At 46.3% G+C, this 27697-nt stretch overlaps 1 protein-coding gene and 1 non-coding gene across 2 annotated transcripts in view; both read right to left on the reverse strand.

Annotated features, from left to right (window-relative positions):
- ABITRAM (actin binding transcription modulator) overlaps positions 1-27697 on the reverse strand; it is a 567965-nt gene that overhangs the window by 252998 nt on the left and 287270 nt on the right. The window lies entirely within an intron of this gene.
- LOC144829845 (small nucleolar RNA U3) lies at positions 9904-10121 on the reverse strand. The gene has a single exon (XR_013610843.1). It is a non-coding gene; the product is annotated as a small nucleolar RNA U3 (small nucleolar RNA).

Raw genomic sequence — 27697 nt, forward strand, 5'->3', positions numbered from 1 at the left:
CAGTGACATTGCAACCCCTAAAATTAACCCAAAACCCATACCCACACTGAACCCTAAAATTACCCCCGACACCCTAAAACCCATTACCACCCTGAACTCTAAAATTGCCCCCCTGGCACCACAAAACCCATCCCCACCCTGAACCCTAAAATTACCCCTGGCACCCCAAAACCCATACCCACCCTGAACCCTAAAATTAACCCTGGCACCCCAAAACCCATACCGATCCCTAAGATAACCCACCCTGGAACCCCAAAACACATACACTGATCCCCAAAATTACACCCTTGCCCCCCAAAATCCATTACCACCCTGAACCCCCAAATTACACTCCTGGCACCCCAAAACCCATACCCACCCGAACCCTAAAATTACCTCCTCACACCCCAAAACCCATTACCACCCTTAATCCTGAAATCATCCCCCTAGAACCCCAAACCCCATACCCACGCTGATCCCTAAAATTACACCCTTGCCCCCCAAAATCCATTACCACCCCGAACCCCCAAATTACACCCCTGGCACCCCAAAACCCATACCCACCCGAACTAAAATTACCTCCTCACACCCCAAAACCCATTACCACCCTTAATCCTGAAATCATCCCCCTAGAACCCCAAACCCCATACCCACGCTGATCCCTAAAATTACACCCCTGCCCCCCAAAACCCATACCCACCCTGAACCTTAAAATTACCTCTGGCACCTCAAAATTCATACCCGCGCTGATCCCTAAAATTACACCCTTGCCCCCCAAAATCCATTACCACCCTAAACCCTAAAATTACCCCCTGGCACCACAAATCCCATACCCACCCTGAACCCTAAATTTACCCCTGGAACCCCAAAACCCATGCCCTCCCTGAACCCTAAAATTACACCTGGCACCCCAAAACCCATTACCACTCTGACCCCCAAAATTACCCGCTGAGCCCTAAAATTACCCCTGGCACCCCAAAACCCATACCCACACAGAACCCTAATATTACTCCAGGCACCCCAAAACCCATACCCACCCTGTACACTAAAATTACCCCTGGCTCCCCAAAACCCATACCCACCCTGAAGCCTAAAATTACCCCTGGCACCCCAAAACCCACACCCACCCTGAACCCCTAGATTACCCTCCTGGCCCCCAAAACCCATAACCGTCCTGAACCCTAAAATTACCCCCTGGCACACCAAAACCCATTACTACCCTGAACCCTAAAATTACCCCTGGCACCCTAAAAGCCATACCCACTCAGAACGCTAAAATTACCCCCTGGCACCCCAATCCCTAACCCACCCTGAACCCTAAAATTACTTCTTGGCACCCTAAAACCCAGACCCACCCTGAACCCTAAAGTTACCCACTAACACCCCAAAAAATGAATTCCCTACAAGTGCACAGACAGCAGGGGGAAAGGGATGGCCAGTACAGGTGAAGCTTTTCCTTTGTAAATGAATTCCTGCTGCCCTCATAGCCCAGGGTTTGCTGTCTGTGCACTTGTATGTAATACACATCTATACAAGTGCACAGACAGCAACCCCTGGGCTATGACTCCAGTGGAAATTCCTTTACAAAGGAAAAGCATCATCTGCACTGGCCGGCCCTTTCCCCCTGCTGTGCACTTCACACCCCATGCTGAACACATTAAGTGCTTAGGAGAAATCCCTGCCTTTAGGCAAGGATATCACCTCAGCGCCAGTAAAGGAAAACAAGAGGTGGGGGCAGGGGGGTTCACTGAAACTGTTTAGAGGCTGTCTGTCTGTCTGTCTCGGCTGCTGGGCCTCTCAGAATGCATCATAAAAATGACATTCTCGGCTCCGATGCGCAGCCTTCTTTCATCATTTCAGTGCGTGTCAAATGAGCCCGGGCTGAAGAAGACGACGGGGGGGGCTGAAGCCCGGTGAGCCCAATGGGTGTTGCGCGCCTGGTAGAGATGCCATTACTCCACTTCAAGTAGGAGGTTCTGTTAGTCTTCCCCTTCAGGAGGCAAATTCCGGGAGAGGCTCGCCACTCAGTATCGTTTTTGGAACATAGCCGGCCTACGATCAAAGGTCAATTACGATGAGTGGCTTACCTTCTTGCGGGCTTTTAATATTCTCTGCTTCCAAGAAACGTGGGCCGTGACATCTATTCATCTAATTGGTTATAAAACATATTTTTCCCCCGCAATTCCATCTCCATCAGGGCGTGCAAAAGGAGGTTTGACGGTCTATATTTGTAACTTACTTTCAATACGGAAAATGATTGCCTTTAAATTGAAGCCTAACTTCCAAATTATTATCCTTGAAATTAATAATATGGATATTTTTGTCGTAGTGAATTTTTATAAAAACTTACAGCAATACGAGTTGATTGACACTCTGAAGGAGATTCGTAATACCTTATTAGAACTTAATAATAAATGTCAAAGGAAAAGACCTTGTATTATCTGGGGTGGTGATTTTAATCTATCCCTCTCCGCCCACAATGATAATCTAACGTGTGGCATACAAGATGAAAGTGATAACAACCTTACTCATTTTTCACACACTGAGGGTGGGTCCTGCCTGAACGAAATCGTATTTACCCTTCAGCTGGCCTTGGCCAATGAATTAATGCCATCAATAGTTCCCCTTATTCCAAACTTCAATGGCAGAGGAGCTTCTAGTTGCATTGATTTAATCTTCTTGCCCAGCATGTCGGCCACCCTTATTCTGAACTTTAAAACACATGACTGTGCTTTTAGTGATCATTTTCCAAATTCTATCACTCTTTCTCTCCCCCCGGGGCAAGGAAAGATCAACCATATTAGATCATACAGGGTGGAAAACTTGGTCTTGAACAGAATAAACGGCTACTCACTCCAGTGGGAATTTGTTGACCCGGTTAGGATTACTGGAGTAGTTAAGAATTCTATGAAAGCCATTAATAACTGTATGGACGACTCTTCTACCCCTCAAGAGATCCTAGATAGTCATAGTCATAGGCTCTTGTATAGCGCACGGTTCACCAAAAAGGTCTCAAGGCGCTTCTATACTTCAGATACTTTTATGGTAATAACTGAATCTGTAAAGGAAGCCTTAAGCATTAAATCTAAAGTGAAAAAGAAGGTGGGCTGGTTTAATAGTTCCTGTACTAAAGCACTGTTGAATTTAAAAACTGCCCTTCGTCATTAAGTAAGAGACAAGCAAGAAATAATCCATCTTAGAAAAATCTATCACTCTACTATTCGAAAAGGGAAAATTGAATTGAAACAGGAGTTATGGGATGAACTCTGTAAGAGTTCCCTATTGAAAGACAGTGCTGCTTTTTAGAGGGTAATTAAGTCCCCATTTTTGTCTGGACCTAGGGAAACTAGCAAAATAGATCTAGCAATTGATGAATCATCCTGGGTGGATCATTTCTCTCAGATTTTCGGAAAATGGCTAGTGTATTCACTGCCCAGAATCAATCAGTGACGAATAGTTCATGTACCAATTTTCCATTCACTCCTCTCACTTTAGATGTTACCATGGCTGAAGTTGAACTAGCCTGAATGAAAAGTAAAGGGGGTAAGGCGCCCGGCCCAGACGGGGTTCCGGTTGACTTTTATAAATTTAAAATGGACCTGTGGACGCCAGTTCTGCTTAGAGTTTTAGAAGCAACTTGTAAAGTTGGACTATTGGACTCCTGGTCAGATTCCATCCTGGTCCCGATATTTAAAAAGGGAGACCGTCAAAGTCCATCCTGCTACGGTCCCATTTCATTATTGGACTCTTTGGGTAAAGCAGTTGGGCGAATTATATTAGATCGACTACAACAATGGGCGGACGACAAAAAGATATTATCGGATCTCCAGTATGGATCCAGGTACGGTCTGGGTAGGACCGAGCAAGTATTAAATTTGACCTTATTAATAGGCAAATATGTAAACGCGAAAGGGGGGAAATTGCATATGGCTTACGTAGACTTAACATCAGCCTTCGACTGCGTAAGCCATTCGAAACTGTGGAGCTGCCTAACAGAAATGGGTGTTGAACTCTCCTTAATTAATTTCTTTTCGTAAAATGTATTGCAACGCAAAGGTCAGAGTGAGATTTAGAGTAGGAGGAGAATTGACAGTGCCGTTTAGGGTGGAGCGGGGGGTGTCCGGCAGGGTTGCGTCCTGGCCCCCTACCTCTTTACTCTCTAAACAAATGGTATAGAAAAAGCTATGCTGGAGGGGTGCCAGGACCTTCCTCTACTTCAAAACCGTCCGATTCCCGCTCTCCTCTACACGGAGATCTTCGCCCGCACCCTCCTGGTACTCCAACGCTCATTCAACAGATAAAACACCTTCATGTCCAACCTCGATTTAAAAATTAACATCATTGGAGTGACGGAGAGTGAGAAGGGACAGGGCGTACCATCTGGGACCTAGCCTGGCATCAGCGGGTGGCGCGCTCTAAGAGTGCCTACTTGGTGGTACCCACGAAGACGGTGCTCGACATCTGGGATGCGGTAGCGGTGCGCAGAGGCCTGACGTCCTTTCCTTCGCCGCACACCCCGATCAAAGGGAACCCGTCTTTTCCGCCGGCGATTCGAACGCGGGCCTTCGCCAAGTGGACGCAAGGGGACTGCAGGGTGGTTACGGACCTATTTGAGGGGGGCAAACTAAAATCTTTCACCCAATGTAGAGAGGAGTTCCGTGTTCCGGTGACGGCGCAACTACAGTATACCCAGCTATGACATTGGGTGACGGCAGACACAGTGTACCAGGCGGCCACGCGCGCCTTCACCCCTTTTGAGCGGCTGGCCCGCCATCCCATCGAATCCAAAGGACTGGTGTCTCGTATTTATCAGATCCTGCAACACCCGCAGACGCCGCCTTCCCATCCCTATCAAGACAGATGGCAGGCATTGTCAGACACGGACATTACCCCTGCGCAATGGCATAGGCTCTGGCATCGTAGCATTCCACAGAGGGAAAATGCCTATAAATTAATGACTCAATGGTATTATACTCCTCAGCGCCTGCAACAGATGTTTCCTGCCTCCTCACCACTGAGTTGGCGGTGTCGATCTGCAACGGGGGATCTCATTCATATCTGGTGGGCGTGCCCGACACTTACTCTCTACTGGAAGGAGGTCCTTAGCCACATCAGGGGGTGCTGGGGTTCCCTCTGCCTGAACTCGCTACCACCATCCTGCTGGGTGTTAAACCTGCTGCTCTAAAGGCCCTTACCAGGAGTGATTGGATCCTGGCGCTCCAAATGCTGGGTGCTGCCAAACAGCTCATAGCCCTATACTGGAAGAAGCCCGAAGCCCCTCTAATAGCAGCTTGGTTTGTGCGCCTCTGGCATGTCCTTACGATGGAGCTCTTCACAGCCCGCCTGCAGGCGCGCGACACCCGCTTCCAACCAGTGTGGCAGCCCCTAGTCAAATAGGTTTGCGCAGTTGAACGGGCGCGCTATGTGCCGGTCAAACTCAGGGCGCTGAGATTGTTTGAGGATGCTCTTGCCCCCCCTGATCCGAGCAGATTGCTACCATGACTGCCCCCCTAAGCTATGCCTCGCCACTGCCGTCAATAGGCTGGAACATCGAGTCCTCCTCTCTCCGCGTACTGCCTCTACTCTTGCTCTCCTTTCCCTCCTCCCTTCCCTGCCTATCCTTCTCTGGCTGTTCATCTTCTTGCTATCACTGTCGGTCATTCGGGCCCTGATGCCCTGTTGCAATGGTTGTTCCATACGGGCCTGTTGCCCGTCTATAACATAGAACAGTGCCCTGGGTCCTACCACTCCACAGGTCTACCTAATGTTGTGTTCTGCCATTAGATCGCGTCCGGCCCCTTTGTGGTTGTAGGCGGAACGCTGTGTATAACTCTCCTCCCCCCTGGAATTTAATGCCATCTGATATGCTCTTCTTTTACGCGGCCGGCCCTGAATAGGGTTGTAGGCTTATCGCTGTGTATCTGATTCCCCTGTGGAGTATGACCCTTTCTCCTTGCTGAAAATAAAAACAGATTTGAAACAAAAAAATTAACATCAAAAAAACTTTTAGAATGATTGTTGGGCGTAGGCATAAAGAAAGGAGAGACATCTTTATCAACAATTCCAGGGTGGAAAACACGACTTCTTACCCCTATCTTGGAATCCTAATAGATGATAAAGGTTCATGGAGAAATGCAATTGAAGCAAGAAAGCTGTTGTTTTTAAGGTCAACTATGGCGTTAGTTAGTTTTAAGGCGATACAAAAGGGGATGATGGACGGAGCGTTTGAGCAAATCAAACACTCACCCCCAGTCAACTGATCTGGGTTTAATTCATTACCATTCTTTAGCCCACTCAGCCACCCCATTTCAGACATGGCTATATGCAAATCAGTCTGACCCTGTGCCTCATGGGAACAGTCCAGCCCGAACTGCCAAGCCATGTCTTCCATGGACCGGAAACAAGCATCCTGGGACCGGTTTCGGATTCATAATCCTCATCAGCCAGGCTATCTTGAATCCAGTGGCCAAGTGAGCAAGGGACTCACGTCTGAGCATACACTGCCACACTTAGGGCGAACAAAGCGATACAAAAGGGGATGATGGACGGAGCGTTTGAGCAAATCAAACACTAACCCCAGTCAACTGATCTGGGTTTAATCCATCACCATTCTTTAGCCCACTCAACCACCCCATTTCAAACATGGCTAGTTAGTTTTACCCAGAGGCTAGGAAAAAGACCTCCCGCTGAAATGATCTGCATATATCAGGCAAAATGCATCATCACTGCTATCTACGGATCAGGGGTATGGGGCTACGTACAGGCAGATGCTCTTCAGAAAGTGGAGAATAGCTTCCTGAGGTTTATCCTTGCTGTCCCACAAGGCACTTCGACCTTCGGGTGCCACTCAGAATTAGGTTTGCCTTTTATCACTGACATTATAAAGATGCAGCCAATCCTGTTATGGCACCGTCTTTGGTCATCACCTAAGATAGTTCTCTCTCAAAGTCTTTTGAAGGACTGCCTTGCTCTTGAAAACTCTGTAAAGATTTGTTGGCTCCGGTACGTTAAGAATTTCTTGTACTTTTTGGGCCTAGAAAAATATTACCATAATCCCCCACTATTTGCAGAGTTGCCAAGAAAAAAGTTAAAAACTCAGTGCCTGTGTCATCTAGCGGACCTACGTTTGGCTTCTGAAGCCAACAAACCCTCGGTGCAACACTGCTTGTTGATTCAATCCTCCGTGGCCATTCAGCCCTATTTAGTTTGGAACTTGAATGGCTGTGACAGGTTTCTGTTGACCCGATTCTGGTTTAACATCTTCCACCGCTTGGTCTCCTTTCCAAAAATTAACGATAGGTCAAAGTTGCTACCTCCTTGCCCCTGTGATGACATGTCAACCCAATCTTTAATTCATTTGACCCTTTTTTGTAAATTTTATACAGAACCGAGAAAGCGTTGGCTAGTTCCAATTTTAAAAGGTTTAGGTTTACGCCAATGCCGCTCTGCCTTCATGGTCCTTCAACTTATGGATTCGGATTGGTTTGCACTAAATATTGCTGAATTTTTTTAATTTTGTATTCGTCATAGGAGTAATCTATAACACCAGCACGATGCACTTTCAACTCCGTTTTGATGTATATTAATTCTGTATTTTAAGATTTTTACTGGAATCATGGTGTCTTTTTAGTAAACTTTTTTAACTGTCATAAATGTAACCAGTTTATCGGTATGTACTCTTATGTTTTTTGTTAAATGAAACCGAATAAAGTAATTTTGATTTGACAAACCATTAATTATGATACAGCACGGTTGAAGCACAATTTCCTTTCACTGCATAATGCACATCACCATACACAAGGGGGTAGCGTAGCCAAGGAAATAACACACCCCCTACTTTAAAGCACATCACAAATGGGTTTGAACGAGCGTGTAAGCGAGCCTGAACGGCCGGATGAAGGTTCGGGGGGGATGGGGGACGGGGGAGGAGGTTTCTCTCCCCCATTCATTTTTTTTTTTATTCAAATTTGGTTTAGTGGGTTCAGATTACAACATACAATTCAAACAATATGGCCAAAAGCTTCACTTGGGAGGGATCTCAGAAAACAATTAAAAAAAATACCAAGATCGGCCTTTCCTGTGGGGTTTTTACACTCAAGAACAAGCATTTGCAATGCAATAGGTCTCACTCTTACGCAGTTTTGAGCTATTGGGATTGTAAATCACAATGCCTTTTATTTATGTTTGTTTTAAAAGCATAAATACAAGGCATTGTCATTTACAATGCTGATAGCTTAAACTCGCGTAAATGCGAGACCTATTGCACTGCAAATGCTTGTTGTACTTTGTAGGGAACAGTATATTTCTGAGATTGTGTTTGTTAAACGTTGCCAAATGGCTGCAATGTGTGACCGTAGGTTCTGTGCAATTGCTCTCCTCCCTGATGTCAGGGGGAATCTGGTGCTTTGATTATAACTTCAGTGTTGACCTTCTAATTCAAACAAGAGCTAGGAGGTTGCCAAGAGGTGTTTTTTTCCCAAATAAGAAGGGTACTCAGACCTTTTTTTGTTTTTATATAGCGCAAACTTTACCTGAGCACCAGTTGTGTTACAGACACATTTATTTTGTTAGGCACAGGGAAATTAAGTGATTTGCCCAGAATCACAGGATGTTGTACGTCCCTGCCGAGACTTGAACCCGTTTCCCCAGCTGGATGGTGATAACACCCTGTTCCATGACCCCCCCCAGACTCCACACCCCCCACCGCCACCCCCGCCCTCCTGGAATTCGAAATCTTAGCAATAGAATTGGGAGGACTGTATTGTATGGGCATTCGTGTAGTACTTTTCATACCTATTGGTAGGCCTCAAGGGCTTCCTTGATTGTTCAATAAATGGCTCCTCCATAGGTATAATGTATGCAGTGCTTCGTAGCCCTAAAGAAGCCTCCGAGCCCTCCGATAGATTGGATGTCTTGAAACGAGGCTTATAAACAAGGCATTATATAATTGCACTGGTAATATAACTGATCAGAGGCTTCACATGATATATATATATATATGTGCTTCGTCCTCCGAGACAAATAACGCTGCCAGAAGCTGGCTGTACATATGTGTAAAGTTGCTTGGCATCACATGGGGTGAGGCAGCAGCGGCTTCTGAAACATGTGGCATGGGGTTTGAATGCAAAGCATGAGAGCAACACCCTCATCTGACGTCACTGCGGAGACCATGGCTGAATATCTGCAAATGCCCGTCTCAGATTCTCCACAGCGCTTGGAAGTCTAATCTATACCACTAGATACTTGTAAATAAAATACACGCAGGTACCAGCTACCACCAGGGGCAACAAGGACTGGGGTTCAACAGGCACATGACTTGAAACGGGCAACTGAAGTGCAGTGGCATGTAGAGGAAATAACAATATAAACGGGTGGCTCTTAAAGGCTCCTACGGTTGGGGCACTGTCAGGGGCCTGTTCTTTTCTGAACACGAACAGATGTGGCAGAAACGAGGTGCCAGCCAGCACGGCCGCTCTTAGCACTTAACAGGGTCTCTGCAGTGTAATGAGCACTTCATGCAAGGACAACACGCAAGGCAGCAGCAACTCGCGGCTTTGCGTTACTCTGCGCCGAGAATGCGTCAAATGGGTGGAGAGCGGGTGTTTCCATCCATCCACACATGCTTTTCATTCCCAGATTTACGGAGAGTAATAAACCCGGGACTGCGTCAACACTGTACGCTTTCTCCTATCAGGCATGGCAGCGCGGCAAAATGTGCAGCTGCATTGCGTTTAAAGTTTGATAAATCTAGCCAGGGTCCATTTGATCAGTCCTCTTAGTGCTTTTGAAAATCAAATGTACCAAATTAAAGAGGAGACTCAACCCACATGCATATACCCGCTCCTCTATTAGACACTGGAGGCAGCAGTAGAACGGATAAAAGAATTGATTTAATCTTCTTACTTATACTGTAGTGAAGATCTAACCACTCAGTTTGTGTTCCCTTCCTCCAGCTCTCCTGTAAGGGAGAGAGGAACGGTCATCAATAGCAAACAGCAGTTGCATGAATGCAACACTGCCCACTCGCTTCGCGCTCAGAAGGGAACACTACGACTCTTCATCGTGGTTAGCGAAGACCAGACACTTTCGAACACATTTCCTCAGTTAAGAACTATAGAAATGATCCCTGAAAGTATAGTCTTAATACAACGGTCTGCAGCTCAAACGGGCAGAAAAAGTAAAAACCCTTCTTACGTACAGCAAGAAAAGGTTCAACATCATCAACTTCAACAAATACACACGACTGTATAACACCACAAAACAACAATTTAAAGATGCACAGGCAGACGCTTTCTACGCAATAAAGCATTGTAAGTAGATTCTGGGTGACTCACTGCTTTAAAAATCTGCATAATCGAAATCAGCAACGAATCACATTTAGCCTGCCTTTTCCGGCCACACACGGATTCTATTACAGGACAGGAGGCTTCAGATTATGCTTCTCAATCTTTACTGCATAAAACACAGCAGCCAATGAAAATGTATATTTTCAGTAAACATTAACAATAAACTTCATTACCCATGAACACCCATGAGTATAGGCACGCCCCCACAGTCCATAAGAACCCCTTGCGTGCTCCCATCATCCTCTTTCTTTGCTGCTCACAAGCCAGAGTTAAGTGTACCTTCCCTGTCCCCTCACTCTGCTTGTCGCTTTGGGGGTGTCTTGGGAGAAGTGTATGTATTATCTGACTAATGCGGGTGGTTCCGCTTATAGATTGAGGACTGGGGTGCTCTCTGGTGTGCTTTATATTTGGTTTGTGTGATTTTGGCAGGTTCGAGCGCTCACCTTGCGCTTCCTTGATTGGGCCGTCTTCTTCCAGGGGCTGCTCCCGTGGTGGAGCGAGCGCCTGTCAGCGCGCGGCTTCCGCTGGGGAGTGCGCGACTTTCAGCGCGTGTTTTCACGGTCTTTGGCCGGCGAGGGGCATTCCGCTGGCATCACTGGGGCCCGGTACCGGCTGCCTGAGGGCGCGCGGAGGCTTCCCTAATGCGCCCTGCGTTCAGGCCGGGTGGCTCACGGCCGACGCGCGCGCCCAGAAACGCTGACCATTTGGGCTGGTTTTTAGTTGGATTTGGTCGCGTTTTGGGCGGCGCGCCTCGGCACGTCTCCCTGGCTTTCTAGAACGCGCGTTTTGCGCGTTCTACACACCGGTTTGCCTCTCGTTTGATCGCCTGTGCTGGGTGTGTTATTTTGAGCGTCCAGAGTGAGCACACGCTCTCTAGATTAAGGACCTTGGCCACTGGCTTTATTGATTACAGCTTTGCTGAGGGGGTTTGGGTACAGTTGGTAATATTTACTAGTTGTGTGCAGTGGGCTGACCCCCCCCCACCACCCCCATATACTGCCAGGGTTGTTTCCCTGTTCTCTTATTATTTCAACACCATGGAAGAATGGGTTCAGTACCCTGAAGATGGAGAGGCAGATGGGGAGGTAACTAATGAAGGGCAGCAGGAGGCTGTCCTCGAGGATAACATTGTAGAAGCCTTGGATGCCTCGGTCCAAGCTTCAGTGGATAAGGCCTTGGACCGGAAGGTCCCCCAGACTGTGCAGCAGGCACTGGCAGTGGCCCTACGCCCCATTCAAAAGCAATTGAAAGGCTTTGCTAAGCGCCATGGGTATGGGAAGCGCAAGCAGCAGAAACGCGATGTTCCCTCTACCTCGGCTTCAGTTCCTGAGGAGCGGCAAATGTGGCCGCATGCGCAGTCCTTAGCTGCCCTGCCGGTCAAAGATGTCCCTAGCCAGCCGCTTTCTGGAGGCAAGGCTACTAGTAAGCGCCTGGTGGTGGTGGACACGGATACCACCTCCACCACGAATACAGATACCAATACGGATACTGATACTTCGGAGGAGCAACCTCCGCCCCCTAAGAAGGCCAGGCCGGCTCCCAAAGTGGTGGAGGATAAGACCCCTAAGGCCTTTCACTTCGATCCTTCGGATATTGTTCACCCTCGGTCTTCGGACTGGGTTCCTCCACCTGATGTGTCGGATTATATTCATGACCACCTCCGGAAGAGCTTCACCCGGGAGGTGCGCAACCGGCTGCGGTCGGAGTGCCCGCGTCCTGATATTCCGGACTGCGTCGCTGACACGCCGGAAATAGACGCAAGTATGCTGACATTCCTTAAAAAATTTTCTAAGGATCCTAAAAGAGGGCTTGACAGGGCCTGGCGGGGCTGTCAGGACAAGATGCTCGATGTCATAGGGCCCCTAGCGAAGATCCTAGAAATGGCCTTGGCGGCCAAACAAGGGGCGAATCCGGTGGATCCTGACATCCTGGCGGAATGGACTCAGCGCGCCATTTGTTTCCTGGGCAATGCGAATTGCGCTGTTTCTTCGGAGCGGCGCAAATCCTTGCTGATGCGCATGGATAGCAATTTAACGGAGCTGGCGGAGGCAGAACCGGGCCCTCTGGCCGGGGGGTGTCTCTTTGGAGACAGGTTCGTGAAGGATGTCACCAAGTATGTAGGCACCTTCACCGCATTGGATAAGGCCCAGAGTGGTATTAAACGAGCCCTAACGCAGGGTGTTTTCAACAGGGCCGGGCGAGGCGGGGGTCGCTCGTCAGGCCGAGGGTTCCAGAGAGGCTCCCAGAGAGGTGATTTTGGCCGTGGCCGCGGCGAGTGGGACTCTACCCGCGGAGGAACCTTCTACCCATCGAGAAGAGGCTTCAACAAAGGCCGTTTCCAGTCGGGAAACAACAGGGCGAATTTCAAGGCCCATCAAAGTTCCGGTGAGTCTGACAGACGTGTCTTTCCTTCCTTTGGGGGGTCGCACGCAACATTGCCTGCCTCAGTGGCGAGTGTTGACCCAGGATGTTTGGGTCTTGCAGACTGTTCAGGGATTCAGGCTGGATTTCTACTCCCAGCCGGCGCAAGCGTTTCCCCCGCCACCTCTCCATTTTTCCCAACTAGATCACAGTTTTATAGAGGCAGAGGTGGCAGACTTGCTGAGGAAGGGCGCGATCGCTTTTTGTCAGAGAAGTCCTCGCGGCTTCGCCAGCAATGTCTTTCTGGTCCAAAAGAAGGGGGGTGGCAACAGGCTTGTACTCAACCTCAGAGATTTCAACCAGCATCTGGTGTACAACCATTTCAAAATGGAGGGTATCCACATGTTAGCGGATTTGTTACAAGAAGGAGATTGGTTAGTGCGATTAGATCTGAAAGATGCTTATCTTTCTATTCCAATTTTTCCTCCACACCGCAGATTCCTGCAGTTTCAGTGGAACGGCCGGTGGTACGAGTTTTTAGCCCTTCCTTTCGGTCTCTCCTCGGCTCCCTGGTGTTTCACCAAGGTAATGAAACCAGTGGTGGCCTTCCTCAGGGAGAGGGGAGTACGCATGATCATTTACCTAGACGACATTCTGATCATGGCGCAGGACAGGTCAGTGTTGCAGCAACACTTGACCATGACTATTTCCTTGTTGCAAAGCCTGGGGTTTGTGATAAATCTAGCGAAGTCAGTGGTGACCCCGGCTCAGGTGATAGATTTTCTGGGGTTCACGGTCAACTCCCTCACGGCGCAGCTGCTTCTTCCACAAGCGAAGTTGAGGGACCTGAAGAAGGAGATCAGGAAACTACTGGACAGTCAATTGGTCTCGCTCAGAACCCTGGCCAGGATTGTAGGAGTCCTGGCGTCATCTATCCAGGCGATATTTCCAGGTCCTTTGCACTACAGAGCCCTCCAACGTCTGAAGATCAGACACCTTCAGAAGGGTCTCTCGTATACGGACTCGGTTCCGCTTACGGACGAGGTTCGGCACGAACTCCAATGGTGGCTAGGCCACGTGGATGCCTGGAACGGCAGAGCGATCTTCGGGTCGCGACCAGATGTGGTAATCGAGTCGGACGCCAGCAGATGGGGCTGGGGCGCGCGCTGTGGAGAGGTTTCCACAGGCGGCAGATGGTCATCTCAGGATCTGGAACTTCACATAAACTGTTTGGAATTACTGGCAGGATCGTTCGCGGTCCGCACGTTATCCCCGAAGCAGACATCATGTTGCATCCTCCTGCGCCTGGACAATGTGTCCGCAGTGAGGTATATCAACAAGTTGGGCGGCACGAGGTCGTCTCTTCTTGTCCAGATAGCCAAAGAGTTTTGGCATTACTGTCTACAGAACCAGATATCAGTCATAGCGGAGTACATCCCGGGTCAGGCCAACCAAGTGGCAGACTGGCATTCCAGACACTTGAGGGATTACAGCGACTGGAAGCTGCTTCCCCAGGTCTTTCTCTGGTTACAGGCGATTTGGGGTCCTTTTCAGACGGACCTGTTCGCATCCAGGTTGACGTATCAACTTCCCCGGTTCTTCAGCTGGAGACCGGATCCGATGGCAACGGCGACGGACGCATTTCTCCAGGATTGGTCGGTGGGGACCCAGTATGCATTTCCCCCTTCCTGTTGATTCCCAGAGTAATGACTCATGTGATACGGCAAGCGGCGGAAATTGTCATGGTGACTCCGTGGTGGACATCACAAGCGTGGTTTCCCAAGTTGTTGCAGTGGAGCTGCGACCGCCCCCGGCTACTGCCGGATTTGAAGTGGTTGTTGCAGGGCCCTCGTCAGGAACAGCACCCGTTGCTGTTGGAGGGCAGGTTATCCCTGATGGCATGGAGGCTTTCAGGGAACAGTGGCAAATGCCAGGAATTTCGGACAAGGCTGCTGACTTTATCAAGCAGGCTTGGGCACCTTCCACCAGGAAGCGATACTCCGCTGCCTGGAAGAACTGGGTGGATTGGTGCATGGGACGACGTCTGGATCCCGTGGGGGCAGGATTACCCCAAGTGTTGAACTTTCTATCCGAGAAGGCGGCAGGAGGCCTAGCGTATCGTTCGGTCAACAACTTTCGCTCAGCCATCTCGGCGGGGCATGCCCTGGTGGATGGTAAACCAGTAGGCATGCATCCGGTTGTTTGTAAGTTGTTGAAAGGCATCAGGGTGGCCAACCCTCCCAAACCCAAGTATACGGGTTTGTGGGATGTCTCAGTGGTGATTTCTTTGCTCGACAGATGGCCGGTTAATTCTCTCCTGTCTCGGAAGCAATTGTGGGCTAAATTAGCCATGTTGCTTTGTCTATCCTCTTGCAGAAGATCTTCAGATGTCAGAGCGCTCGACGTAACAGGTAGAGTGTTTACCCCGGAAGGGGTTTCTTTTCATATTACAGGTCGTACTAAAACGATGTCTCGACATATATCTTATAATGCTTTTCCTGACAATGAAAAACTATGTGTGGTCCATTGTTTGAAGACCTACGAGGAATGTACTAAGGCCTTGCGGCCGCAGGGCTGTTCACAATTATTGATTTCTATTCAAAAGCCCTTTAAACCAGTGGCGGCTGCCACTATTGCTAGATGGCTTCGGTTCATTATGAAGGAAGCTGGTGTTGATACAAATGTTTTTGGTGCTCATTCAGTTAGAGGCGCGATGGCGTCCAAGTCATATGGTTTAGGATCCAGTATCCAAGATATTATGCATTGTGCAGATTGGTCCTCTGATTCAACGTTTAAGACGTTTTATTACAAGCCGGTGGGAGATATTACTTCTGTGGTATTTAAACAGCGTTAAACTAGCATAATCTGAAGCCTCCTGTCCTGTAATAGAATCAAAAATTTGCTAGCATTCGCGACAAGAATTTTCAATTCTATTAAGGACAAGGAGGCGAGGATTATCCCACCCGGCTTAATGTACTGTATGTATTAAGCTTACCCACCCTTTTATGCAAGAATTACGGGGTGTTGTTTCCTTTATTTCAGGATCGGATAAGAAGTCGGATTAATCGGCTCCGGAGTTCAGGATGTTCCGCCTGAAGATGTTCTTCCACGTTGGAGGATTGTGACTGTTCAAGTTTTGTTGGACTTGTTTCGCCTCAAAGAAAGAGGATGATGGGAGCACGCAAGGGGTTCTTATGGACTGTGGGGGCGTGCCTATACTCATGGGTGTTCATGGGTAATGAAGTTTATTGTTAATGTTTACTGAAAATATACATTTTCATTGGCTGCTGTGTTTTATGCAGTAAAGATTGAGAAGCATAATCCTCGCCTCCTTGTCCTTAATAGAATTGAAAATTCTTGTCGCGAATGCTAGCAAATTTTTGATTCCCTGCTCGCTGCTGCCGAAACCGACAGAGGACTACAGTGTGAAAGTTAAAGTTCAAACAGGTAAACAGAACGTAGCCATAGTTTTGTTTCGTGCTTTGGCTCACAGCAACAATCACATTTTTACTTATTGAAAAATTAAGAGAACCAGTTGGTAAACTCGCAGCAAAGACAATATAGGTTACTTTCACAGTTTTCTGCCCTGCACTAAATGAAGCACTATTACCGTTTCAAGATGGCGAAGAGTGTGTTTTTTCTACAGATCAGACTGAATCACCAGAGCACTTTGTCAAAGCAAAGCCGCACCCGAGCTCTGATTTCACATCATACTGTGCCAAAAAAAACTGGGGATTTGGGAATATCTGCTGTCAATAGGCTTCCTGTCCCAAAGTGCAGACCAAAAGTTACAACATTTAACTGGTACTCCCTGCCCATCTGTTCTATGAGCATCGCTCAAAATGGATGTGCCTTCTCTACTGTGAGAATGCTATTTTCAAAGTGCTACCACTGCTTAGCAATCCTTTAAAAGTCCTGGATATGTAAAATGCTTGATGAATGGTAGACTGGAATATAGTATAAATGCGAAGAAATGGGCCCTGCTGAAGGCAAAGGTAGAGGTTTAATGGGAGAGTTGGTCATACTGGTGTACTGTATGGCCAACCATTAATAAAGTACACCAATTGCCACTATGTGGTAGTCCAACTGTTCAATAGTTGTAAGGATGCTACCCGAGCTCAGCCTTAACTGGAACTATATTCCTACACAATATGTGAGCAAGTTGAGCTTTAGGAATGGTTCTAAATATACAAGAACGTATCTGTACATTAGACAGCATTATGTGTGCAACTCTTGTTGTAATACAGGTACTTACAGACAATGAAAGGATTGGCCACTGGAAAACTGTCACGTCCTAAAAGCCATGCTGCATTTTGCCCAACCATCACTTTCAGTGTGCAAACTCTGACGAGCAAATATATGACCCTAAAGCAAGGTGCTTGCCACTTTCACCATTGTTTGGGGGTCATTATTGGCACGCATATTATGATAGACTGTAGAGAAATGTTCCTTTCTTTGTTCAGTGATGTGGTCTGTGCATGCGACTCTGTTCGTCCAATAATCGACTGTCTGTCCGAACACCTTATGCATCGCATGTCTGTGAAACCTCACGTTCTTCTTTGGTTTGCTACTTGACTTTGGTTGTGCCAAGGGGTGCTTGGGAATACGTCATAGCTATGGCCTAGGCCTAGATGAAAGCATGGGACTCTTGGAAAAATATCAAAGCTAGTGATGGCAACCTTGTTCCTGGTTACTCTCGTCTTTTCCACTCCGGTCTGGAAGAAGATATGAATTCCTGCCCACGCAGCACTTGCACCCAGTATACATACACCTACCACTTTTGACCACAGTTGCACTATTAGCCTGAATTTCCACTATGAGATTGACCTACAAATAAAATTATTCTAGGATTATGTGGCTCACCAAGTAACTGGCCCATACTTCCATCCCTTTTAGTGTCTCAGTAGATGGTGTGAGCTGTCAACAAAAAGAGAGAAGACCCCACGCGTTCCAGGGAACAGGGTACTAAGGACAATGAAAAGTAAAAGGGCTATCCCTGGAAGAGTTGGTTTAAAAGGGATGCTATCTCACTCACTCACAAAATATACTATATTTACTGTTCAAATCACTGGTCACAAACTAATTCATAACGTTCAGTCTTTTTATTAGAAAACATATTGGTTAAAATTTCAGTATAGAGTCAATTGGAATCTACTGAAAACATGTAAAAATAAAAACATCTCATATTGTACAATAAATTAAAAAGAAACTTAAAACATTTTCACATTTATACAACATATCAAGGATGAAGAAAAAACAATTTCTAAAGAAGATGATGTCAATTTATAAAAGTCACAATATATTGATTGTTACTTCTCTAATACACAGATAGTAAACCTGTTAAATGAATCAGATGACCCCAAACGAATTTGATTTGTCCTGATGAAGGTGTGACCATATCTACGGGCCTATACACCGAAACGCGTCAACGCTTTTTACAATAGAATTCAAGCCAAGGAGATCCCCGATATTTTGCATATTGTAATACTGGAAATCCGAATGAATTTATGTAAAGGCTTTTGAATCTGACAATCTGTAGCAATAAGAGGTGTTTCATTTTAGGTTTTTTTTTCTCATTTTTTGCTTTAAAATATTTTCCTTATGATGGGTGGTAGGATCATGTTGATAATTTAGAAATTGTTTTTTCTTCATCCTTGATATGTTGTATAAATGTGAAAATGTTTTAAGTTTCTTTTTCATTTATTGTACAATATGAGATGTTTTTATTTTTACATGTTTTCAGTAGATTCCAATTGACTCTATACTGAAATTTTAACCAATATGTTTTCTAATACAAAGACTGTGAACGTTATGAATTAGTTTGTGACCAGTGATTTGAACAGTAAATATAGTATATTTTGTGAGTGAGTGAGATAATAATAATAATAATAATAATAATAATAATAATAATAAATATTATTATTATTATTTATTTTTGTAGAGCGCGTAGTCACCAAGAGGTATCCCAGCGCTTTTAACCAACTCTTCCAGGGATAGCCCTTTGACTTTTCATTGATGGTGTGAGCTGACCAACACCAAAACACTGCACAAAGCACCCTCATGTTATCTTCCATGGCAGTACATCTGAACCGCTGTGGCCAAAGAAGCAATAAGTATGGCCCCCGTTCCACAGGGATCCAGTAGGCCAACTCTAGTTTTATATAAACTGCCCCCCAATAGAAAGAGACCCAAATAAAATGATCTTGTCACAGCGAGATATAAAACAGCACAACTCGAAAACACACAACTCTCTCTTAAAGTGACGCTTGGGTCTTAAAGCTTCATCTCATTGCCACTAACAGGCGTGCAGACATCAAGCATCAACATGATATTCGGCATACATCAAAATAAATCATGGGGGGAAAATAGGATTTCCAAAAATTGTTTTAATGGTAGTAGCAACCACCTTGGGGAAGTGGAAAGTTCAGTTAGGCCTCCATTACGAGTTGCCTCTTAATTCCAGAAGGGGCCAGATTATCTACTTGAAATGTGAAAAGATGAAAGGTGAAACAGATCTCGCAGGCTAAGAAACTATAAGTTATGTGCAATGATAATAAATTACGGACAAGGTCCATACTGTCATGAAATATCAACATTGAAAGGAACAATGTGTCCTCTGCAACCAAACAGATATTGCTATGACATCAAAAAGAATCCTTTGTGGTTCAACAGGAATTATAGCCAATTATCAGCTTGAAATATTTTGGAATTGCACGTGCTCTGTCAAAGAAATCTATTTCCGAAAACACAATCTGTGTCCCAAAGTCTAGCTTTCGTTTTTTGTAAATACTAATTTGTTCCCAAATATCACCTTATTTTCAGCAATAATTGTGCTCAAAGAGCTTTATTTGATTTTGAGTAAATAAATGTATGCACCACTGCGGTTTTATTGCCGGGAGCCCTTGTTACTGCCACCTCATGGTCATGAATTAAGATCATACTCCAGATATTGTAATCATGTTCTGCTTGGTTCTCAAAATATAACATAAGTATACCTTTTTCATACTTTCCCAATTGGTCTGGATTCAGTGTTTGAGAGTGTGTAATCAGTTCTTGATCGAGTGAATACAATAAATGCTAAACACACCCTGTGGCTAAGCCTAACTGCTTGCCCGCACTATCACAAAGAGAGCTGTCAGTGTTTGTCTAATTTAGCCTCTGCTATACGTCTGGGGACTCCCTGGACTCTATGCACAATATACCTTACTTTGCTATAGTAAATACAGATCCACCTTCTTTCACAGATGTATTAACCTCTTTCTGTTAATGTATGGTATCGTTTGTACAGATTTTTAAAATCATTCTTGAAATTATAAAACTGTATCTTTAATGTAATTGTTCATATGTATAGCATTCTGTGGAAGCTGTATAACTTTTAACACATAAATAGCCTCTTTACCATGACTCCCATTATCTAACGCCACATTCTTCTCAATAATATCAACCTCCCAGCCCCTGAGCCCCTCCCCATAAGGTACGGAAATAGACATTTACCTCTCTCGGGTTGGATGCTTCGTTTAGGTTCCTCTTCTGCTAAATGGCCCTGTGTCAGAAAGCAGGGTTGGTTATAGGACAGAGCAAAATGGTAATGAGCCCAAGCAAGTCTGATGCCAGGGTGAGCTAGGGAGGGGAGGGCCAGCATGTGAGTGAGATGTGGAGAAGAGGCTAGCTCATGGGCTGCCCTGGATTGATAAGAGGGATCTCGGGAAATCTAAACACTTGAGCAGGAAATCTGAAGGCTGCATAAACAGACCCCTCTGTGGTGCACGGAGTTCAGCGTGCAGAAGGCTCTCCGCTCTCAGAGCCCATCTCCTGCTGACAGAGGGGTGAAGGGGTAGGGTGAACAGGCGTTCCCGTTTTGCCAGGACGGTCCCTGTTTTTAACCAGCTGTCCCAGCAAATTTGAAGAAATGTAGCTCATGTCCCCGTTTTTGAGAGGGTCGACTGAAAACGGCGGTAGGTGTTTTTTATGCTTTACAAAGCAGGGATAGTTAGCAGTTGTTTCAAGAAAGCTTTTTAATTAACAGGCAAGCTACTGGGTTTAAAAATTGCATTTTATGTATGTTCTTACTGCCTGTTCTGTAATTCTCTGCTGAGGAGCAGCGCTCTCATTGTTTGAAGTAAAATTGTAGTCCTTCTTCTATGTTTGTGAAATGTCCCAGTTTTTGGCTTTAAAATTCTGGTCACTACTGTTATCACGATATCGAGATCCAATACCCGTGCCACAAAATATCAACGTACCATGACGAATTTGGTGTCAACAGACCGATAATGATTAGGACATCATCCCTATGCATTTGCATCATGATTGGGGGATGCCAACACCCTTAAATCATAGTTTCCGTTCCGGATGTGCCGATGGCATCCATCTTGTGTCTTGCCCTCATGATAAGTCAATTAAGTAAGGCCGAGTCTGATCTAAAAGGACACGTCCACCTTTCCTTGACTTCCCCCTGACCTGTCCCAACTGACTCCATTGCCTCCAGCCAAACCTGTTTGGGCAGCTCCTCACCCAGTGGCCGAATACGATAGCATCAATGCAAGACATACCACAAACCATTCACTACATCCAGATCATGTTTTTACACACACACACACACACCTGTCCCCGCACCCTGTTTATGGCCAGTTTTATGACTAGGAGGTGCCTTTCTTTATTGGGGTTTCGTCGATATCTGATGGGAGTTCCGGGCCTGGCCGGGTAATCTATCACGAACTGGACGTCTAAAATAGGGGCTTGCCTACATGACTTCGCTCTTTTGTATTATTGTAGAAATATGTGTATAGCCATATCATAAACTCAGGAATTCTTGCTTGCAGCTATTATTTTTGTATATAAGGAGACGGCTGGTTCTGTAAAAACGAACAGTCTCCTGAGAACACACGATCCGCGTTTGTCGTGCTTCTAGGACACATTTTACTTGGTAGCTGCCAATAAAACTTGATCTCTGACTGTGACTAGAAGACTCCGTGTTTCTGTGGTCCGGAACAAGGGAGAACTCAGAGGTCTTCGGGTGTTATCCCCTGGCACCAGCGGGTTCCTAAAAACCCGTTACCTCACTATGAAGGGGGGGCCAAGCCGGGGCAGGCATTTCTTCTGGCAAATCTACTGCATCTGGGGCTTATCTCTGCTGTGTCCGGCTGCAACTTCTACAACCCGATTGTCCCGTATTCGGATGGGTAGAGGGCCCCCTGGGACATTTTATGCTAGTCTTCTGTAGAATGTCGCCCGCTTCATGGGCTGTCATACGCATGTATGTCTAACATGCATGGGCGTTTTCATCATTACTACTTTTGTATTACCATGGCGGCCATGTGCTTAACATATATGTGCACGAGCGCCACGCTTTGATTAAGCACAGCGCCCATGCATCCAATTTGCTCGAGTACTGTGGAAATGCTGCCTATATCTCGAGCGGACCAGAATGGGGCCCGAATTTCAATCAGTACAATTGGTCAATGAGATATCCAATGACAGCATTCCTTATCATTTAAAAATATTTCGAGGCACCCGCGGAAGTGTTACACTCCCGTATAGTAGTACAACCCGATACCCGAAATGTTTCTCTCACATATAGTACAAACCATTAATTACGCTACAGCACGGTTGAAGCACAATTTCCTTTCACTGCATAATGCACATCACCATACACAAGGGGGTAGCGTAGCCAAAGAAATAACATACCCCCTACTTTAAAGCACATCACAAATGGGTTTGAACGAGCGTGTAAGTGAGCCTGAACGGCCTGTTGAAGGTGTGGGGGGCGGGAGGTTTCTCTCCCCCATTGATTTTTTTTTAAATTAAAATTTGGTTTAGTGGGTTCAGATTACAACATACATTTCAAACAATATGGCCAAAAGCTTCACTTGGGAGGGACCTCAGAAAACAATCTAAAAAAATACCAAGATCGGCCTTTCCTGTGGGGTTTTTACACTCAAGAACAAGCATTTCCAATGCAATAGGTCTCACACTTACGCAGTTTTGAGCTATTGGGATTTTAAATCACAATGCCTTTTATTTATGTTTGTTTTTAAAGCGTAAATAAAAGGCATTGTCATTTACAATGCTGATAGCTTAAACTCGCGTAAATGCGAGACCTATTGCATTGCCAATGCTTGTTGTACTTTGTAGGGAACAGTATATTTCTGAGATTTTGTTTGTTAAATGGCTGCAACGTGTGACCGTAGGTTCTGTGCAATTGCTCTCCTCCCTGATGTCAGGGGGAATCTGGTGCTTTGATTATAACTTCAGTGTTGACCTTCTAATTTAATCAAGAGCTAGGAGGTTACCAAGGAGGTGTTTTTTTCCCAAATAAGAAGGGTACTCAACAGGCCTTTTTTTTTTATATAAAGCGCAACCTTTACCTGAGCACCAGTTGTTTTACAGACACATTCGTTTTATTAGGCACAGGCAGCTAGATTCATCAAGCCGAAAACGACTCGCAAAGGGCCAGATTCTGAGAATCTGGCCCTTTGCGAGTGCAATTTTTGCATTTGGGATTCATCATCCCATATGCAAAAATCGCTAATTGCGAAATCGCATATTTGTGAGTAATTGCATTTAAGGAATCTCTATTTGAGATTCCTTAAATGCAATTCATCAACCATTTTCAATTTGCGAATTCGCAATTTCTGGCCGCTATTAACCACGAAGTCAGACTTCGTGGTAAATAGCGAAAACTCAGAAAAATGCACTTTAGTGCATTTTTCTGAGTGGTATGTTACACATAAATAAACAATGGGGAGAGCAAGGTATTTGGTTCACTAAGTGAATTGGGGAATACTCCTATACCCCATAGTACGTAAATATAGAAACACAATGAGGAGTACCACCCAAAGGGAATTGTCAGTCCCTAATGGGGTGCAGGCTGATGCAAAAAAGGGGAGGACTCTCCTTTTGTTAAAAAAAACCCTCACTCACCACCTAGTGGTGACATGCTTTCTCATCGGGGTCCACCCTCATGACCTAGCGTCATCAGGGTGTGCTACAACACCTGATTACAGTGGAGCTGGTTGTGAGTGGGGATGCGTGAAAGAAAAAAGTATGTGGGTTAAAAATTGTCCTGGTTTAACTTAAGAAAATAGAAGTTTTATTTGTAAGCAACTGGACAATGTTAAAATCAAAAAGTGCGAGATAAGTGTGGGTAATTATGAGCCCATGTATCTCTATGTGTTGCCGGGTCTACATGTTTCAACCATGAAGGTGGTTCACCAGGTTTTCTTCAGGACCGATGCCCGGAGTGTGGAAGGTGTGCGTCCCCCAAAAGGCGCACCCTGTCCTACTCTCTGGGACCACAATATGCGACAAAAAATGTGTCTGTGGTAAGAGCTTGAACCCGATTGGGTAAGCAGGAAAAATCAAAATACCTGTGAAGGTAAATAAATGACTGTTGTCAAATATTAGGTCTATGTACAAGCCTGTAACGTCGTGCAGTGTCTCACATTCGTGTCTGCATGCTGAAGATCCCATTAGGGTAAATACCATTCGTAAATATGCTGGTACTGCTTCTCAGTGCGGTGATCTGGGGGTGACTGAGCTGTTTATAGGTGGTATAATGCTCACCGCGGCTTACACACATCGTTAGTTCTACAAGTGTGTGATCGTTAATGAATAATGAATGCACGCACCAGTCATACAAATTATGTGGCATGGAAAATCTCGCATACCGAATGTGCGGGCGAAATTGTTATTACACGTGCGTATGCTGCCATTCTCATCATGCTTCACTCAATCAGGACTCACATACAAAAAACACTTAGGACATACAAAGTTGCTGACTTACTCGTATTAGGGTATTGGGATACCTCATAGGGCGGGGAGAGGTTATCCTCGTTTAGAGAACGTATTCTGAAACAAAGGTAGGTGGATTGTTTCATGAATAACGGGCGGTTTGGAAACAGATTTTTGACAAAGGGCGGGACCGGGCGCTGGGGTCTGTGCTGCCCAATGGTCCCAAAGTAAAGTTTACTTACAGTTCAGTAGCGAGGTAAATGGCCGTGTACCTACTGCGGTCCTCCGCCCTGTAGCAGTGAGACCGGGGACCGAAGCTGCATTGTAAGCGTTCAGCTTCCGCGTTGGGCGTGGCTGAGTGCCGGTCACGTGGGGCGGCGCTGGGGGCGTCACCGTCAGACTAACTCAGACGGTGGCTGTAGGTGCTCAAAGATTCATGCACTTTGGGGGTTCGAATCCCGCTGTGGTAGATGGCGGTGGGTCGAATAAATGTCTGGTTAAAATGGACCATTCAATTTGTAGCACCTAAGCGGACTCAGGGCACATACTGTGGCTGGTTGCAGATGCTGGATAGAGTCCGCAGAATATTTACCATGGCTGGTTATATAATGTCCACTACTACGAGTTACTCCGTTACACAGTTGGGTAGACTACTCAGTTACATACCATGTCTAATCACAAAATGGTTGATTTTGTTGCAGTGTACAGTGACCCATAACTGCACGTACTATAGATGGCTGTATAATGCCCATTGCGATGGATGCTCCCTGCCACACCTAGTGGACTTCTTTAGAACCAACAATGGTAAATCGTATAAAGGCTGCTTCTTTGTCGAAGCAATGGTGGATTCTTCAGAGCATGGCGGAATCTTCAGAGCATATGCTATGGCTGGCTACATTATACAAACACTACACAAATGTATCTGAAATGCAATGTAACACAATAAATACCCACACCCAACCACAACCACAGACCCATTTTAAGTCGAGTCTGCTCTTAATGTCAAAAGTTAGCAAAATATTTTCTTAGGTTGATCTGCAAAAAGCATCATTGCCCACATATCGGTCATTCTGGGTTCCTCTAGCTCAGGATACCCACACCTTTACCATCAAATATCACAGACAACTGCAGTGCTCCTGACACGTGGGAATCAAATAGAGTCCTGCAACAAGGTTTTTATTGAACACATGTTGGAAGACTAATTTACCAGACATGGCTTTAGTGTGAAAAACAACATAAGAGTGTTAGTAAACAGTGACATTTGCACTAAACACAGTCTTACGAAACTCCTGCAGAAGAATATTTGCTTTCGATACAGCATAGGCCCCTAGGCTCGCAGTTAAAATATCTACAAGTACCATAGCAACAAGGAATGGTGCACATAATATATCAACAAATGCTTCACATTAAATGATTTTGCTGTCTGTGGATGAACATGCAAAACATTTCTCAGATTCACTTTATGGAAAGCTATTCGCATGTACAGAAGTGAATACTAGTCGCATGTACAGAAGTGACACATAGGAAATGGCACTGTAAAGTGAAAAATTAGTTGGAATGGAAAATAAATGCTATAAAAAATTTGGTCATCTTAGGGAAGACTGTTTTTCTAAAAAAAAAACATAGATGAGAAGGATTAATCCGGTAATAGTAGTATTTGAGTTTGTATGGTGCTTCATACCCCACTGCATTGTACCAAAGAACATGACAGCCACCACACTACACTGTTGGGGTAGTGTTTGTTTGGAAGGGTATTGTTCTTGCTGTGTGCCTTTGTGGGAAGAATACTGGCGTTCAGTGAGTGATCAGACTGGTGCTTTTATCGTGTTTTGAGTGGCAGTGCTTAATGGTGTTGGAGGTAAGATGAGTGAGAGATACGACATGCTCAGACAAGGTTTACTGGATACTATAAGTAACTCACCAGGTCCCAGTTTATGGTGGGTACCTATACATTTCAATCAACATCTTATTCTGAATACAGTAATTAGGGCATTCACTGTGCAAGTCTTGGAACTCTATGGGCTAAGTGGGGAGAGGAGAGAGACCCTCCTTGGTGGTCTGCATTACAGTCATCAGTGATGTAGGTTGTTTTGAAGAAATTTGTAGCGCTTTAGAGCAGTAGACCTGGATATCAGAATCACAACTAGCTAACTGTTGCCCTGGAAAGAAAGTAGCTGGAACGATCAGTAACCCAGAAAGCAGGCATTAACAGAGCAATGGAAGAGAAATGATGGTCCATAAGGATAAGGACCACAACCAGCCAGCCTGGCGATTCAGAAGTCTGCATAGCAGAGGACACGGGGCGATTTACAGCCACATTGAAGCCACGCCGGACTGGGAGACTTACCTGTTGGGCGCCGCACAGCTCCTGGGGCCCTGACGCTGTGGTCTCGCCGCTGCCGCTCTACTTCACCTCGCGGCTGGCGGCGGCTGGAGACTACAGCTCCCAGAGAGCCTAGCGTCCACTTCTGGCCACTTCCTGCCGCTGCGCGCCCGGAGGCGCTATAAAATCAGGACGCTCCCTCGGTGGAGTGGGGGGCGATTTACAGCCACATTGAAGCCACGCCGGACTGGGAGACTTACCTGTTGGGCGCCGCACAGCTCCTGGGGCCCTGACGCTGTGGTCTCGCCGCTGCCGCTCTACTCCACCTCGCGGCTGGCGGCGGCTGGAGACTACAGCTCCCAGAGAGCCTAGCGTCCACTTCTGGCCACTTCCTGCCGCTGCGCGCCCGGAGGCGCTATAAAATCAGGACGCTCCCTCGGTGGAGTGGGGGGCGATTTACAGCCACATTGAAGCCACGCCGGACTGGGAGACTTACCTGTTGGGCGCCGCACAGCTCCTGGGGCCCTGACGCGGTGGTCTCGCCGCTGCCGCTCTACTCCACCTCGCGGCTGGTGGCGGCTGGAGACTACAGCTCCCAGAGAGCCTAGCGTCCACTTCTGGCCACTTCCTGCCGCTGCGCGCCCGGAGGCGCTATAAAATCAGGACGCTCCCTCCGCGTCGCGGGACGCGCAAGGGCAGTGCTGGGCGGAGCCCGGGCAGAGAGGGCCGTCTGTGGCCGTCCAGGGACGCCCAGGGACGGGACGGGCAACACATCTTGGCTGCACGATAAGGTACTGTTACTTAAGACCTAACACGCTGGGGTTGTGAAGCAGTAGATGATACTTATAGTGTCCCTAGCAAAAGCCTATCAAGGAGTTGATTACTACTACAGCAAAGCGGAGTAAGGTGTCTGGCCCTGAAGAGGAACGAGTAGTAAACGAAAAACCACACAAATATC

This window comes from Lissotriton helveticus, chromosome 4_1, assembly GCF_964261635.1.
Source record: "Lissotriton helveticus chromosome 4_1, aLisHel1.1, whole genome shotgun sequence".
Classification (NCBI taxonomy): Eukaryota; Metazoa; Chordata; class Amphibia; order Caudata; family Salamandridae; genus Lissotriton; species Lissotriton helveticus.